Genomic DNA, 17,629 nt, shown 5'->3' on the forward strand with positions numbered 1-17,629 from the left:
CTGAGCTAACTGTTTGAAAAGCTGTACAGAGAGTTCTCGGTGTACAATCCGAATTAAGCCCCATCTTTTCCATTGCTAAGCAAGACAGTTGTCCGATGGGTTTTGCCCCATTTTATGACCTTTCTCGCCACCGCCGTTAAACGAATCACTGCAGTTGGCTTCCCCATTGCCTGTGCTTGTTGCAAAAGCTGATCACAGGATTGCCACAGGAGGCTGCAGCTCTCATAAATACGAGCCAGTTGCCAAGCATCTGGATTTTGATCATGTGACCACGGGGATGCTGCCACGGTTGTACGTATGGAAAACAGTCCTACATCACTTTTTTTCCATGCCGTTATAACTTTGAACCGTCATTAAATGAATGGTTGTAAGTCAAGGACCACCTGTAGGGTCTCATAGCAAACAAAAAACACAGGGTCACAGCGTCGTGGCACAAATCCAGGAGATGAGCAGCTAGGTTTGAAGGTGGAGTTAAACGTGTCATCACTTTGGAATCGTCGTGCAGCCAGAAGAGAAGCGAATTTTGCTGACTCTTTTATCTAGCACCAATTTGCCTTGACTATTAGTGGTCCCTATTCTTGTATACAGGTAGCTGAAATAAACTCTTAGTCCTTTGAACTCAGCTCCTGTTCCTGGTTTCCCGCACTCAACAAGCCCCATGCTGCGCTTTGGAATTGTGTTACAGCATTACTGGTCCTGTCCAGCCAGCATATTTTAAAAGGTGTGGAATTCAACTCCCAGAATTCTGGGAGTTGAAGTCCACAGTTATTAAAACATGTTTGCTGGGGAATTCTGGGAGTTGAAGTCCGTACCTCTTAAAGCATGCTGGCTGGTGAATCCTGGGAGCTGAAGTCCTTCGAACCTAAAGCATGTTGACTCAGGAATTCTGGGAGTCAGAGTTTGCCTAACTTAAAGCAGGCTGGCTGGGAAATACTGGGAATCAAAATCCATGCCTCTTAAAAGATTTTAGGAAGCAGTCTGACCAGGTCTTAATTTACGGACATCAATTAGTCCTCCCAAATTACTCCCCGAGGATTTGTTCCCTAAGATTTCAGCCGCAGCTCTTTGGCCTCACCTGAAACCCCAAACCTTTTTAACAAGAGAGCAAGAATTCAGACTGCAGCCTCCTGCTGTTTCTGAGAGAAAAAAGGAGATTTATAGAGGCTGGCGCTCTGCTAGTTTTCCTAGTGGAATCTGCAGAGGAAAAGAGCATGCTCTAATTTTTGGAGTGAGAATTAAAGGGGAGGAAGGGGGGGGGGTTCCACGGATATGATGATTTATGAAATTGACTAGAGTAACTTGCACATTTTCTGGGGAGCGGGCAAAATGCCAAGTCAAGGCTGGAGAAGGGAAGAGATTTCTGCTTCTCTCAAGACGAGGGGTTTTTAATTGGCTTAAAACAATCCACTGCGCAGAAATGGGAGGAAAAGGATTTGCAGAGAGACGCTTAACAACCGGATAGTCTCTGGAGCTCAGCCAGCCCGATGCAGTGGCTCTCCAAGAATTTTCTAGCTCCTTCTCCCCCCCCCAAAAAAAGGCGAATCGGTAATTACAGGCAATCCTCAACTTACTGCCAGAATGGAGCCCCAAAATTCTGTCGTTAAGTGAGACATTTGTTAAGTGAATGTAAGCCAAGCCCCACAACTGGCGGGGGGGGAACGCTGCCACAGATGATAAGCATAAGGGGCTTTTTTACAATGGACCTTCAAACAGTCACTAAACGAGTAAGTGGTTTCAAATTGAACACTCCCTGTAGATATCTGAAATGGTACTATAGGGTTTCCTGCCTGAGCAGGGGGTTGGACTAGATGACCTCCAAGGTCCCTTCCAACTTTATTATTATTATTATTACTATTATTATTATTATTATTATGGATCATCGCACAGTCAGCCAGATGTTCAGACTGGATTTGGCATTTTGTCTACCTATCGAGTCCTTACCCAGGACCTGGGATAGGCAGATGTGGATGTTTGATGGCATTACAGATATCGTCGCAGGATGGAAGCAGTTCCTAGTAAGGCCGCCTTTTGCAATTGACTAATAGCGAATTTGTCAATGCCAATGGTGTCCAAGTGGTGCTCCAGTTGTTTTGGGATTGCACCCAAGGCGCCTATGACTATTGGTACTACCCTTGCTTGCTTTTGCCACAGTCTTTCTATTTCTATTTGTAGGTATTATTATTATTATTATTATTATTATTACTGTATTATATACAGGTGATCTGTTGTAAGTCAACGACTTCCAGAGAAATTTTCATTCCAACTAGGAGGAATGTTCAGCTGCCAATTATCCACCAGCTAATTATCAATTTGACCATTTTCTTTGCACTGTTCCAGCCTCAGTTTCTCCCTCTCCCACCTTTAAAACCTTAGTGGCGAGGGAACTAAAGCTGTTTGATGTTGGGTCATTATTCCCCCCCCCCCAAATAAAAAAGGCTGTCCTAGCTGTAAGATTAGATTGCTGCTTCTTGAACTGCAGCCAGGATAAATTCTTGATGCCCGCGGTTACTTTAATCTCCAGTACCTTACTTAAAAAAAAAAAAAAAAATCCATCAAGCATTACAACATGTAGTATAAAACACAATGAAAAGCTACCAAGGTGAGCAAGGAGCAGCGGACGGAACCTCAGGATTTACGGTCAAAGCCTTCCCCCGAAAAGGAATAAGGAAATGGTTTTAATTCCCCAGGATGCCAGGCAGCCTATAAATAAGGCCAATTGATCTTCCTAACTTCTCATCTATCCCCATAACCAAAACTAACACACACACACACACACACACAGACACACATGGAGCACGACGTTTTCAGTGTAAGAAGCTGGGGGGCTGCTAAAAAAAAAAAGAAAGGAATCACTCACCGGCTGATTATTAAATTGTTTACACTGCGCCAGCCTCCGAGCTTGCCTCAGGTCGCTGGGTGTTTTCATGAGCCCGTGAATTCTCCAGAAGGCACTCATTGGCAGTTCAATTGCCAACCTCATTGAAGAGAAGTCAGAGGTTTTAAAATGCAGGTAGTGCTCAACGTAGGAGCACAATTCAGCCCAGAATGGATGTTGCTCAGGGAGATGCTATCGTTCGTACCGAAGGGAAGAGGCTTAGGAGAAAAATGCACGGGGCTTGTACAACGACAGAAACGGGAATCTGGCAGGAGTCGGTGGTTCTCCTTGGGAAAGTGAGGAACAGGGTTGAGGAAATGGACTAGAGGAGAGGCCCCCAACCTTTGGGGCACCAGGGACCCCGGTTCCGTGGAGACACGTTTTTCCGCAGACTGCAGAGGATGTGGTTTCATGTACTGCCTGCATCCCGTGGATGGGCTTTGCTTGTTTTCTGCCGATCGGTTGCTGGCATGCCGCGGCACAGTGAAATGGTGTAGGGTTTCCTGCCCGAGCAAGGGGTTGGACTAGATGACCTCCAAGGTCCCTTCCAACTTTACTACTATTACATATTACTATTACATTACATTACATTACCCCTGGATTAGAGGGGAGTGGAGGGCAAAACTGCCCGGAGAAGAGGAGCTGAGCTCATCACATCTCCAGAAAGAATTGATTTCTGGAAGGTATATCGCAAAGAAAAAGGGACAGTGATTCAGATAGTTATAAATCGATCCAGAAAAAGCAGAAAAAAAGGCTATAACTGGGTCCTTGACGATAGGACCACAACCGAGCTCCAGATTTCTGTTGCTAAGCGAGACCGTCACAAAGTGGGCTTTGTCCCATTTTACAACCTTTCTTACCGCAGCGGTTAAGCAAATCCCTGCAAGTGGTTAAATTAGTCAGACGGCTGTGACATGAATCGGGCTTCCTCCGTTGACTTGGCTGGTCTCAGACGGTCGCAAAAGGGGATGGCGTCATAAAGAGGAACCAGGGGCCGAGCAGCCGAATTTTGATCACGTGACCATGGGGAGGCCGCAACGGTCATAAGTGTGAAAAACGGTCATAAGTCACTGTTTCCAGTGCTGTTGTAACTTTGAACAGTCACTAAATGAGGACCACTTCTTAAACTCTGCCTCTGCTGCAGATGGAGGTGGTTTGACTCCCTTCAGGCTGATGATGGGAAGAGCAAGTGGAAGTAGTGATCACAAGGGTCTTTTGCCCAATTGTGAATCATGCACCAGTTACGTCCTTTCCCGCCCTGCTCACAGTTAACCGCGAGGTGGTTACCTCTCTACATGGGGCTGCCCTTGAAGAGTATCCAGAAACTTCAATCGCTTCAAAATGCAGCAGCCTGCATGGTTTTGTGTACGCTTCGAGTTGCACATGTGTCCTCTCTCTTGCTTGAGTTGTATCGGCCACCGATTGGCTTTTGGATCCAATTCAAGGTGCCGGTTGTCATTTTTCAGTCCAAAAACTGGGTGCAGGGAAGACGTAGAAGACAAAGCAGGGTGGTCTGGCTGAAGCCTCAGCGAGAGGCAGCCTCGGCAGCTCTTGAGGGTCAAGTGCCATGTCAGCAAGGACTTTAATCGATTGTCCAGGGCAGGGGTCCCCAACCTCCGGTCTGTGGACCGGTATTGGGCCACGGCATGCCAGCAACCAGTCTGCACAAACAAGCAAAGCCCCATCCATGGGGCAGGCAGCACACAAAACCACACACTCTCTGGTCCATGGACAAACCTCTCTCCACGGAACCAGGCCCTGGTGCCCAAAAGGTTGGAGACCCCTGGCCCAGAGAGACAGTAAGAAGGGATGGGGACTGTGCAGAATAGTTTCCAGCCAGCTGGATGCTCCCCCCCCCCCAAAATTGCAATAAAGCAGTTTGAAGGTGTCAGATTTCCTTGGTTGAAAAAGGGGATACAATTCCAGATGGCAATTTGCAAAAAGAGGGCTGGAATTCAAGGGGCGACTGCTGGGTGCAAATCATCAGGAGCATTCGTGGAGTTCAAAGCACCAAAGAGTTTCTTATTGCTACCTCTAATACCAGACTTTAGTCAACTAATGTTCAAAACCAAATTGGCTCTAGACCAGTGGTTCCCAACCTGTGGGTCGGGACCCCAGTTGGGGTCGAACGACCATTTCACGGGGGTCGCCAAACAACGCAGTCCGCCATTTTTTCCCCCTTTTCCTTAGCTGTGCTACTCCCTTTTATGCTATTGGCTTTTGAAAGCCAATAGAATAGACTCTCTTGAATAGAGTCTAATTCTATTGGCTTTCAAAAGCCAATAGGAATTGTCCAGGCGTCTCTGCCCTGCTGAGCCCGCCAAAAGTCCCATTCTGCAAACGGTGCTGCACCAGTTGAGTAGTCCTCGACTTACGACCGGTTGAGTAGTCCTCGACTTACGACCGGTTGGGGGTCGCGGCATTAAAAAGGTTGAGAACCACTGCTCTAGACTCTGGGGATTGAAGTCCACAAGTCTTAAAGTTGCCCAGGTTGGCGACCCCCTTGCTTTGGATGATCTGGGACTCTTCACAGTCCTAAGCAGCACTGAGAATCCCAAGTTGAGAAAGGCTGTAAGATAGGGGTCTTCAAACTTGGCCCTTTTATGACTTGTGGACTTCAACTCCCAGAATTCCACAAGTCATAAAAGGGCCAAGTTTGAAGACCCTTGCTGTAAGACAATCAGGTGGGGGAGGGGCAGTCTCAAAAGTTGCGCAAACTTTCCAGAAGTACTGCTTCCCTCCCAACAACAAGGCTTTTCAGCAAAGCACACTTTCAAAGGATGAAATCTGAAAGGAAGGAGTGGACGCCACTCAGCGATCTGGATGGCCTTCCAGTGAGACAGTTCTAGACTATATTAATCAAGAGGCTTGCCTTCATGTCTTTTGCCCCTTCCTCATTTGCCAAAGCTTAGAACTGATCTCTGGAATTAAACACATCTAACAAGTAAATACAGCAACAACAAATATCTCGAGACACTTTATCATCTTTAGCAAACTTTCAACTCATCCCAATTCTCCAGATTCATTTAGATACAGACTTAAATATTCAGCCACGAAGACTCCACGGCCAGGGAGAATCCCTCAGCTGATTATTCAAAGAAGAAAAGTAATGGGGTCACCCTCATTTACAATGAAAGTTGCTGAATTTCCAAGATTCAAAAGCTGAGGGTAGAAATACTAATTAAACATAAACTCTTTATATCAAACATATTGAAAAAAGAGATAGATTATTATTGTTGTTGTTGTTGCTGCTGCTGCTGCTGTTATTGTTGTTATTGTTATTATTGTTTTGTTTGTTGTTGTTATTATTATTATTATTGATCATCGCACAGTCAGCCAGATGTTCAGACTGGATTTGGCATTTTTGTCTACCTATTGAGTCCTTACCCAGGACCTGGGATAGGCAGATGTGGATGTTTGATGATATTAAAGATATCGTTGCAGGATGGAAGCAGTTCCTATTATTATTATTATTATTATTATTATTATTATTATTATTATTGATCATTGCACAGTCAGCCAGATGTTCAGACTGGATTTGGCATTTTTGTCTACCTATTGAGTCCTTACCCAGGACCTGGGATAGGCAGATGTGGATGTTTGATGGTATTACAGATATCGTCACAGGATGGAAGCAGTTCCCAGTAAGGCCGCCTTTTGCAATTGACTAATGGTGAATTTGTCAATGCCAATGGTGTCCAAGTGGTGCTCCAGTTGTTTTGGGATTGCACCCAAGGCACCTATTACTATTGGTACCTTGCTTGCTTTTGCCACAGTCTTTCTATTTCTATTTGTAGGTCTTTTATTTTGTTATCTTTTTCAGTTCTTTCTCGTCTATTCTGCTATCTCCAGGCACTGCCACGTCCACTATTCAGACTTTTTTGTCTTTCTTATCGACAATTGTTAAGTCCGAGGTGTTATGTTGCAGGTTGTTGTTGTTGTTGTTGTTGTTGTTGTTGTTGTTATTATTATTATTATTATTATTATTATTATTATTATTATTATGGTAAGGAACCTTTTTTAAGGGTCCCCAGAATATGGGTTTTAAAATAGGAGAAAAGGGTCAATGTAATCTGGTTGTAATTAACACAAATACTACAGGCATGCTTTAATTTATTCATTGTTAATGCTTCTTCACATAATGGGAAAATAATAAAATGCCCACAAATACACTTGGTATCACTGAAGTAAATCAACCCCAATCATATCTGCACTTGAATTAAACAAAGAATCTTCTAAGAGATCACTGATAAAAGCAATACAATGTATAAATACTTTGAGACTATCAACTATCAAAGTGTTCTCTTATATATTAAACTGTTTCCAGAGGGGCAACAGTGCTAGTCTTGAAATAAAAGCAAGAGTCTTTCATGGTATCTTACCATGAAAAATAACTTTATTTTAACGTAAGCTTTGCTCACTCACATTCATTTCATCAGAACCACATAAGGTTTAATATCATCTATCAGTCTTGGTTACATCAGCTGGCTTTTCAACCTCATCCTGTAGGGCTCTTTGATGCTCTCTGAGCTTGGCTGTTTTCTTGCAGATGTTGCATGACCCAAATAGGTAACATCATCAGTGTTAGAAGGGCGTGAGGTTTGTGGAGAGGCGGTGGAGGAGGAGGAGATGACAACTGTGGGTTCCTTGGTGCTCTTTGAGCTTGGCTCTTTTCTTGCAGATATTTCATGATCCAACTAAGTAACATCATCAGTGTTACAAGGGGGTGGGGTTTGTGGAGTGAAGGAGAAGGGAGCAGGAGGAGGAGGAGGATAATTGTGGGGTCCTTAATGTTCTCTGAGCTTGGCTGTCTTCTTGCAGATGTTTCATGACCCAACTAAGTAACATCATCAGTGTTAGAAGGGAGTGGGCTTTTGTTTGCTCTCTTCTAGCATTGATGGCATTGCCCAATTGGGTAGTGAAGACAACAGCTAAGAAAACACCAGGAAAACAGCCAAGTTCAGAGAGTACCAAGGACTCCACAGCTCCACTCTGAGCACAAACAATCTCTTCTATCAGTAATCTCATCTTTTTAGGGAAGCTCCAGCTGATCTTGGAGGGTGGGGCTCTACTCTAGCCCAGCCTGCCTTATCCATTGCAAGACTCAACGTGGATTCTAGTCAAGAGGAACGATGGCTTGATGATGTAACCAATGTTATTTCTCATCTGTCAGATGTTTCTATCTGTCCATACTTAACCGCACCCCAGCTTTGATTTATTTATTTTTTTTTCAAATCAAAGGACTGCTTTGTTCAAAAGCCTGCATCTTTCATATGAACATCAAGGTCACTTGCAAAGACTCACCATCTTCTTGGTCATTCGTATCTAGCAATCAGAATGATGCTAGCTGAGGTCACGTCTGATACTAAGCCACAGCAAAGCTGTAAAGTCGCTTGCTATGATCCAGAAGTCTTGAAGTTCTCCCGAGTGCAAAGTTAGTCACCATTACATGAGAGTCAAACCCCTGGCCTTCAATCAGATCAAAGTTGAAGATGTCTGAATATTCGTGTTTCATGAACACCAATCTCAAACGGGATGATTCATTCCTGCTGTAAACATTGCCTCCTTCCAGCATAGGGGATGAGATAAAAGACGACTCTGAGATTGGGAGAATCAAGTTACGGTATTATATAGTACATGAACACTTTGTTCTTAGATTAATTCCAGATGGGCATCTTTGACACTGAACAAAAAAATGACGCAACAGGTTAACGGTTGTATCAACTTTTGCAAATTAGAAAGTCTTCATCAGATACCCGGGATGTTTTGATTGGCTAATAGGGAAGATACACCACAACAAAAGTCAAGATGGCAGCCAAGAGCTTGTGATCAAAGCCCCACCCTTTATGTAAAAAGGAGGTGGGGCTTTGATCATTCAACCATGACAGCCATCTTGTTTTTTTGGGATACCTAAGAGAACCCACAAAGCCAAGAGACACAATTATAAAGGGAGAATAACCTAATAAGTGACAAACTCATAAACTACACAACATTTGTACTTTGCTTGTTCCAAATACTTGTTTTTAAAGATGGAGAGTTATATTGAAGATCACTCCAACTTTTATATAATTTCTGGCTCGGGCCTTTAACTGCTTCTTTAGATGCTAACACCGAAGGCCATTTTAGTTCTCCAAGCCACTTCTCGCAAGAAAGAACGTAGGAAGAAGAAGAAAGAGGAGGCAGAAAGGTAGAAAGGAAAGAGAAGAAATCACAGGGTCTGCAAAACAATCTCCTTAAGTAGGATGGACAAACCAATGAAACACTATAAGGTCAATCCTGGGCCACAATTCTTTTCAGGTGGAAACGCAACGAAAGCTGCAAAACAGCCAAACCTCAAGAAATTCCTTTGCTCACAGGAGCTCTGAGTAAACCCCCTTCCTACCTCTATCTATCCCAACCTCCAACAGATTTGAGGTGCTCGAATTGGGATATGCAGCCAGTACTTTTTAACTTCCTGGATGCATTTATAGACCATTCTTTGTGATATAATTCTTGCTTGTTCTCCAAGCCAGAAAAGCACAAAACCTTCAACCAGTCCAATTTCGCGACGAAACGAAAGAGCTGGAAGAGACTATCTAAGCTAGAGGCCCCCAACCTTTTGGGCACCAGGGACCGGTTCCGTGGAGAAAGTTTTTTCCACAGGCTGGCAAGTGTGTGGTTTTGTGTGCTGCCTGCATCCCGCAGATGGGGCTTTGCTTGTTTGTGCGGCCCAGTTGCTGGCATGCCACGGTCCGGTACTGGTCCACAGACTGGGGGTTGGGGACCCCTGCTGTAGGCCAACATGGAGAGGAAAGGAGAAAAGGAGAATGAAAGAGAGACTTGAGATACACAAGACCCCCCCTCCAGGAAATAAGACCCTATCCTCTTTCTTTGTGCCTTTGCGACTGTTTCTTGGATCCAGACCCAATCTGATTACCCTCCCTAATAATGAAAGCAAGCAAAATAAAACACACACCCTTCCCACTGCATTTTGTCTCCGACACAGTGCCAATATGGAACATTACAGCATTTTTGTTACAGTTCATGGTCTTTGCATAAGAGCCCCAAGATGCTAGATGCAATTGCTAGAAAGAAAGGGAGGGAGGGAGGGAGGGAGAGAGGAAAAAAGCGTTCTTGAATCACCTCCCACTGTTAGGTTACTTAAAAGCAAATGGTGCATAAGGTTAGATAGAAGAAAAAAAACCCTAACCCACCCGTAGCCTATTTGGTAAATTTTAATCACAAAGGAAACATTCTCTGTTTTCTTGCTGGAGTTTATTCCCTAGATAATGAGAATCCCCAGAAATGCAAACTCACTTAGCTGCAATTCCGTTATTTGTTCCCTTGGCTTCGATTTTAAACACAACAGAGTCACAAACACAACCTTCTGCCTTGTTTATAAAAGACCTCTGATATAATAAATCCACGCCAGACAGAGGGATGTGAGATGCTATGGAGATTAGAAGCAGCTGTGAGTTGATCGGAGGATCTCAATTGGTGCTTGTCAACCTTGGCAACAGTAAGATGGATGGACTTCGACTCCCAGAATTCCACCGCCTGGGGGATTCTGGGAGTTGAAGCCCACCCAAAGTTGCCAAGGTTGAGAAACATTTAGAACAACGGCTCCCAACCTTGTCTCTACCCCACACCCCCTAGAACGCTCCTGATATATTCTCGCACCCCATACAAAAGTTTGAAATAACGGCAACAAATTATGCATATACACTATAATTTTGAAAACCCAAGTTTTCCCACCCTCTGGATTATCGTCTTGCACCCCCGGTTGGGAACCCCTGATTTAGAAGATGCTGGGGAATATCCCTCCCAGGATGCAATAGGGAAAAATCCCCTAGACTCACTCCTTCCTTCCTTCCTTCCTTCCTTCCTTCCTTCCTTCCTTCCTTCCTTCCTTCCTTCCTTCCTTCCTCCCTCCCTCCCTCCCTCCCTCCCTCCCTCCCTCCCTCCCTCCCTCTTTCTTTCTTTCTTTCTTTCTTTTAGCTACAGAAACACAATCCTGCCAGTCTGAATGTGTAAACAAGGGAAGGGCATGTCTGAGATATTGACTAATGTTACATTCTTGGTTTGGGGTCAACCCTTCTTATCTAAGCATTGCCTTAATAGCAGCTCCTCCTTCTGTCCTTCAAGGCCATTTCTTATGTCCTCTATAGTATACATAACTTTGGCCTGGTCTGTTGTTCCCCCATTGGCTCCAGGGCCAAGGAAGAACACATCAAGTGGTCTTTTGCTTGGGCCTCCAGGCCAGTGGGAGATATTAGCCTCAGCCTGGACGCCCCCAGCCCACAACCAACATTTCTGCTGGTCCTTTCTAGAGGGAGGCCTGGGCTGGGTTGACTAAAACCAGATGTCCTCCTTGTTAAACTTTCCCTGCCTCCTCCTAGAGGGAGGCTAATAAGTCAATGTCACGTCACTCTTATTGACTTCCACTCGGCAGCCTCTCCCTGGCCGGGGACTATGGGGACCCTGGCTGCTGAGTTGGCTAGGCAGCCACTTCACTTGCCTTGTCAGGCATCGATCTGCTTGCCTCTTTATGGGCTGCCAGGGAAACAGGGGGCTCCCTCCTCAATTATCTCCCATATTAAAGGTCGGGCTCAGTGAGTGTGTGCTTTAATGTACATATAGATGTTTGGGGAAGGAAGGAAGGAAGGAAGGAAGGAAGGAAGGAAGGAAGGAAGGAAGGGAGGGAGGGAGGGAGGGAGGGAGGGAAGGAAGGGAGGGAAGGAGGGAAAAGAAGGAAGAAAGGAAGGAGAAAGAAAAAGAAAGGAAGAAAGAAAGAAAGAAAGAAAGAAAGAAAGAAAGAAAGAAAGAAAGAAGAAGGGAGGAGAGGGAAGGAAGGAAGGAAGGAATAGAGGGAGGGAGGGAGGAAAGAGGAAGGGAGGGAGGAAGAAAGGAAGGGAGGGAGGGAGGGAGGGAAAAGAAGGAAGAAAGTAAGGAGAAAGAGAAAGAAAGAAAGAAAGAAAGAAAGAGGGAGGAGGGAAGGAAGGAAGGAAGAAATAGAGGGAGGGAGGGAGGGAGGGAGGGAGGGAGGGAGGGAAAGGAAGGAAGGAAGGAAGGAAGGAAGGAAGGAAGGAAGGAAGGAAGGAAGGAAGGAAGGAAGGAAGGAAGGAAAGAAGGAAAAAAGGAAAGGAAGTCAACCAGCCATGCCTAGGAAGTTAAATTAGTGCATGATCAGCAACCATATTTACCTAACTGCATTGCAAGATTGATTTCTGCAAAAGTCCTGGGTTATTTCAGGGTTTTGGAGTAGACTTGAATGGGCACAACATCAATTGACAAGTATCAAAGCCTGGATGCAAGCAGCAATCTGGGCCAGGTCAGAATGGAAAAATCAAGGGTGAATAAGACCCAAAGGGAGAACTCAGACAGGTGGCTAGAACATAAACCAGAATACTCTGATGCTCCTGCGTGCCCAGCTCACCACAGGCAGCAGCCAGGAGCAATTCCTGACTTCATGCCTAGGATAGGTAGGATCAATGATGCTGAACTACAAACACCAGCATCCTCAGTTTTTTGCATATCTGGAGTACCTTATTCCAGCAAGTCTTCCACTGAGCAGTTTTTCAAAGATCATATTTTGCAGAACTGCTATGTGCATAGAAAACACCAACATAAAATAACCTCCAACATAAAATAATCTCTCTCTCTCTCTCTCTCCCTCCCTCCCTCTCTCTCTCTCTCTCTCTCTCCCGATATATAGATGACAGCCACACAAAGAGCCACACCATGAAGAGATGAGACGAAAACATAAGACTATTGAAAAAAGACAAAGCTGCTTCTCTACTTTATTCTGAGTCCACGCGTTGATGCTTCTTCCAGCTTGGTATGATAGGGCTGGCTAATCTGGCCTGCAAAAATCCAACTGGCCACCAGGGGGCAGGAAACTTTGCCTCCCTTGTGGCCACCTTGTGGGTTTCTGGATGTTTGCAGGCGCAAATGGTTAACCCTGATCTACTGCAGGCAGAAGAGAGAGCATCCTTTACTGAAAACCTTTTAAAACCAGAGATGATGGAGATAACGCCCGGAGGAACTTCCTATTGCAAAGCTTCTGCTGTGCCATTGAGCTGTAAAACCCCCTGATGGATGAATCTATTAGCCTCAGAATCGCTCTCTAGGACACCTTACCTGTAACCAGTCAAGAGCAAAAGGAAATCTGCTCTGCTTTCCTGAAAAGAAAAGGCAGAAAATAATATTGCCCCTTTCCTGGCTTAGAGGCCATTTTTCCCCGTCTGATTATTTCTACGCTAGGACATTTGGGCCGTCACCGATCCCGTCGGCTGTCACATTTGATGTATTTCAAAGTTATGAGGCTATCGTTCGTACCGAAGGGAAGAGGCTTACGAGGAAAATGCACGGGGCTTGTACAACGACAGAAACGGGAATCTGGCAGGAGTCGATTCTCCTTGGGAAAGTGAGGAACAGGGTTGAGGAAATGGACTAGAGGAGAGGCCGCCCAACTTTTGGGGCACCAGGGACCGGTTCCGTGGAGACACGTTTTTCCGCAGACTGCAGAGGGTGTGGTTTCATGTACTGTCTGCATCTCGCGGATGGGCTTTGCTTGTTTTCTGCCGATCGGTTGCTGGCATGCCGCGGCACGGTGAAATGGTGTAGGGTCTGGGGGTTGGGGACCCCTGGACTAAAGAGGAGGGGAGAGCAAAACTGCCCAGACAACAAGAGCTGAGCTGGGCCCTCATCACATCTCCAGAAAGAATTGATTTCTGGAAGGTATATTGCAAAGAAAAAGGGACAGCGATTCAGACAGTTATAAATCGATCCAGAAAAAGCAGGAAAAAAAAGGCTATAACTGGGTCCTTGACGATAGGACCACAATGGAGCTCCAGATTTCTGTTGCTAAGCGAGACCATCGCAAAGTGAGTTTTGTCCCATTTTACGACCTTTCTTGCCGCCGCGGTTAAGCAAATCCCTGCAAGGGGTTAAATTAGTCAGACGGCTGTGACGTGAATCGGGCTTCCTCCGTTGACTTGGCTGGTCTCAGACGGTCGCAAAAGGGGATGGCGTCATAAAGAGGAACCAGGGGCCGAGCAGCCGAATTTTGATCACGTGACCATGGGGAGGCCGCAACGGTCGTTAAGTGTGAAAAACGGTCATAAGTCACTGTTTCCAGTGCCTGTGTCTGAATTTTGTGGTGGTTTTGAATGTTGGGGTCATAAGCCAAGGACTGTGTGATTGTGTGTATGTGTGTGTGTATATATGAGCACATGTGACATATATATGTGTATATAATTATAATTATATATTATATAATATTATATATATACATTATATACATGTGTGTGTGTATGTTTGTTTGTATGGATGCATACATGATTTATCTCCTAATGCCAAAACCACCACAAGGGATAAGGGGCTTCTTTCATGTTATTCAATTTGGCTGCCAGCCAAATGAGTCCGTCAGGCTCTCCTTCATTTCTCGTGTCCTTCAAATTTCAAGTTGTTGCTTTTCCAACTGTTGTTGTTGGTTTTTTTTTTTTTCCCAATTTTTTTTTCCCGCAGGGTCCATCTTCCCTCTATTGGCTCCGCTGTCCCGGGTGTGTAATCTTTTGCCAGCCTGGCTGTTCAGAGGCGATATAAAATGAATCACGGTCGGCTTTCGGCTTTCATCACCAAATCGGTGGGGTTCCCTGAATGCAAGTAGAACAGAAGCTGACCCAGTGCATTCACCTTCTGCTTCGGGCAGATTAGCTGCTTGCCTCCATCTTGGGGGGGGGAACGTATCTTTGTAAGCTTGGCCATAAAACAAGGAGCAGCCTGGGGGGGAGGTGTTCCCCCTTCATCAAGAACCAACTCGTGGGGACTTCATTTGGCCACGTCTGATCTCCCCCAGGCCTTCTCTTCCATGCCTTCTGATTTTGCATCCTTTTGCAGCTTCTCCTGGCGAAGCAAAAAAGATGCAGCCACTCACATTTCAAGCTTTGCATTCGTGTTAAAAAGGCAGAGAGCTTCAGTTGGGGGACAAACAACATACTGTACAGATCTGGATTTTTTTATCTTTTCCAATTTGCAATAAGCCAGCAAGCTCTTCTTTCTTTCTTTCTTTCCTTCCTTCCTTCCTTCCTTCCTTCCTTCCTTCCTTCCTTCTTTCTTTCTTTCTTTCTTTCTTTCTTTCCTTCTTTCCTTCCTTCCTCCCTCTTTTTTTTAAGATGACATTTACTCCTTCTGCCTACTTGAATTACATTCAAGCAGAGCTGAACATGAAGAGGTCTACTTGATGATGGCTAAGAAAGACTCACGTATTCTTCAGAATTAGTGTTTCAGAATAACAGTCTCGGAAGGGACCTTGGAGGTCTTCTAGTCCAACCCCTGCTCAAGCAGGAGACCCTAGACCATTCCAGACAAATGGCTGTCCAGTCTCCTCCTAAAAGCCTCAAGGGATGGAGCACACAGAACTTCTGGAGGCAAGCTGTTCCACTGACTAATTGTTCTCATTCTTAGGAAATTTCTCTCACTGATTTTTTTTTCTTTACTGTTTTTTTTTTTTTCTCACTGAGAAGACTGAGACCAAGACAGAGACTCCAGGAGCAAAAAAACCAGAATGCATCCACTCCAGCAGCCACCACCCAGATAAGCAGGGATTAACACCAGACAAACAACCAGGCTGAGAATAATACCCTAATCAAGGAAATATCAAGGGAAAAAAACAAAAAACCACACCCCACCAAAACCGGCAGAGCGAGCTACTGCACACTATATAAACAGGGAACAAACCCCACAATTTCTCACACTGATTATAGTAATTTAGTTGAATAATGAAACATATATAAAGAAACATATAATATATATATATTCTCTTCTACTGATTCCAGGAAATGTAATCCAGCCACATGCGGAGGCTAAAATTTCCCTAGCCTAGCCATTTCCATCAACCCAGGAATAAATTTCATCAAACTCAGCAGGACTTTTTTTTTTTCCCCTGAAGTTTCACGTACAGAGTTACACTTTGCAGAAACATCTGTTCTTAATACAGACCCAGGGCTTTGCAAAACGTAGCTTGATAGCAACAAATGGTTTTTAATTTACATTTTTGAAAATGTACAGAGACAAGAACGATGGTCTTCCAGCATATACTTCTTAGCAATAAGTTGAAGATACGGTTATCATACAGACCCCTTATCTACTAGATTTTTTTTCTCTGCCTTTCAGTCCAGTAAGACTTCTCAAGTCAGCCATCGGAACAAAATGGGTGGGTAAACAAAATACAGCTCAGAATATATATATATATATATATTAAAGTCTTTAATGAAATCCTTCAAGCAATTAGAAGATTGGGCCCCCACCAGATGGTATTTCAGTTGCCCTTGAAAACCTGGCTGTTCTCCCAGACTTTGGGGTAAGGTGGCCGTAGTCCTTTTGTTAGATTTTTATTTTATATTTAGAGTGTGCTGTCCTGACAAATGCTGACTATTATTATTATTATTATTATTATTATTATTATTATTATTATTGATCATCGCACAGTCAGCCAGATGTTCAGACTGGATTTGGCATTTTGTCTACCTATCGAGTCCTTACCCAGGTTATTATTATTATTATTATTATTATTATTATTATTATTATTATTATTATCATTATTATGGATCATCACACAGTCAGCCAGATGTTCAGACTGGATTTGGCATTTTGTCTACCTATCGAGTCCTTACCCAGGACCTGGGATAGGCAGATGTGGATGTTTGATGGTATTACAGATATCGTCGCAGGATGGAAGCAGTTCCTAATAAGGCCGCCTTTTGCAATTGACTACTACTACTACTATTACTACTACTACTACTACTACTACTACTAATAATAATAATAATAATAATAATAATAGTCTATCTGATATTCTACATCATGTTTTGCATACTGTTGTAGCTTTCCGTTGTGAGCTGCCCTGTGGAGCCAGGAGGCCTCAACGGTGAGTGAGATCAATCATTTTTCTCGAAGCAGTGCGCACCAGACTTTGAAACAGAAATCCGAAGCACAAACCCTTGTGCAGAAACAGCGTCCAAAATGAAAGCCTAGAACCTGCTCTTGTAGAGCTTTAAGAGCAGGAAGCTGTTGATGAGCTTTTAAAGTAAGCACAGATGTGCAGCTATGTTAGCGAGCACTTCACTGCTGATGTTCAGTACCCTACTCTGTGGTGGAACATTCCTCATATAACCAGATGGGAATGATTTCAAAGCGAGTAAACTCAATGCAGAGAGAGAGAGAGAGAGAGAGAGAGAGAGAGAGAGAGAACAGAGGAGTTTATTCTGAAGTCCTGGTCGAAAGCATTGGGGATGCCCTTTTTTTTAAAAAAAAAAAAAAGGAAGAAAGAAAGGACAAATGCTCCAGAGGATTACTGTATGGTCTGGAATCAAAGGTTCCCCTTGCAAATAGCGTCCTCCAAAGACAGAATAACAAAATAGCAGCATTGGGAGGGACCTTGGAGGTCTTCTAGTCCAGCCCCTTGCTCAAGCAGGAGAGCCTATACCCGGGATGGCGAACCTTTTAGAAACCGAGTACCCAAACTGCAACCCAAAACCCACTTATTTATCGCCGGGTGCCAGGTGGGCGTGGCCCACTGGGTGGGCGTGGCTGTGGTGGTCATGGCAGATTGGGTGGGTGTAGCCAACGTGGGCATGATCACCTCGATGTTGCTCGTGGGGGCTGGGCAGGGTTGGGGGAGATCCAGGGGGTCTCTGCCAGGTGGGGCGGTGGGCAGGAAGCTCGTCCTGCAGGGTGAGGCGAGGCAAGGCAAGGCGAGGCAGGGCAGGGGTG

This window comes from Crotalus tigris, unplaced genomic scaffold, assembly GCF_016545835.1.
Source record: "Crotalus tigris isolate CLP2741 ecotype Arizona unplaced genomic scaffold, ASM1654583v1 scf7180000017735.2152567, whole genome shotgun sequence".
Taxonomy (NCBI): Eukaryota; Metazoa; Chordata; class Lepidosauria; order Squamata; family Viperidae; genus Crotalus; species Crotalus tigris.